Here is an 897-nt window from a genome sequence, read left to right on the forward strand (position 1 = left end):
CCATTACATAGCTCTCCAGATACACCGGATACCTGGACACGACACATAAAACAAGCCATTAAATAATAAAGGTGTGTGGACATGACCGCAGTTAGGAGAAGGAGCATGTCAGGAGGAAGGAAGGAGCGGGGAAGGGGGAGGAAGAATAGAGGAACAGGAAGGGGGAAGAAGGGATGGGGAAGAAGGAAGGGTGGTGGAAGGGGAGGAAGGATGGGGGAAGAGGAAGGGGGAAGAAGGGATGGGGAAGAAGGAAGGGTGGTGGAAGGGGAGGAAGGATGGGGTAAGAGGAAGGGGGAAGAAGGGATGGAGAAGAAGGAAGGGTGGTGGAAGGGGAGGAAGGATGGGGGAAGAGGAAGGGGGAAGAAGGGATGGGGAAGAAGGAAGGGTGGGGGAGGGGAGGAAGGATGGGGGAAGAGGAAGGGGGAAGAAGGGATGGGGAGGGAGGAAGGATGGAGGAAGAGGAAGGGGGAAGAAGAGATGGGTAAGAAGGAAGGGTGGGTGAAGGGAAGGAAGGATGGGGGAAGAGGAAGGGGGAAGAAGGGATGGGGGAAGAAGGGATGGGGAGGGAGGAAGGATGGAGGAAGAGGAAGGGGGAAGAAGAGATGGGGAAGAAGTAAGGGTGGGGGAAGGGGAGGAAGGATGGGGGAAGAGGAAGGGGGAAAGAGGGATGGGGAGGGAGGAAGGATGGAGGAAGAGGAAGGGGGAAGAAGAGTTGGGGAAGAAGGAAGGGTGGGGGAAAGGAAGGAAGGATGGGGGAAAAGGAAGGGGGAAGAAGAGTTGGGGAAGAAGGAAGGGTGGGGGAAAGGAAGGAAGGATGGGGGAAAAGGAAGGGGGGAGAAGGGATGGGGAGGGAGGAAGGATGGAGGAAGAGGAAGGGGAGAAGACGGATGGTAAGGG

This window comes from Penaeus chinensis, chromosome 15 (genome assembly GCF_019202785.1).
Source record: "Penaeus chinensis breed Huanghai No. 1 chromosome 15, ASM1920278v2, whole genome shotgun sequence".
Taxonomy (NCBI): Eukaryota; Metazoa; Arthropoda; class Malacostraca; order Decapoda; family Penaeidae; genus Penaeus; species Penaeus chinensis.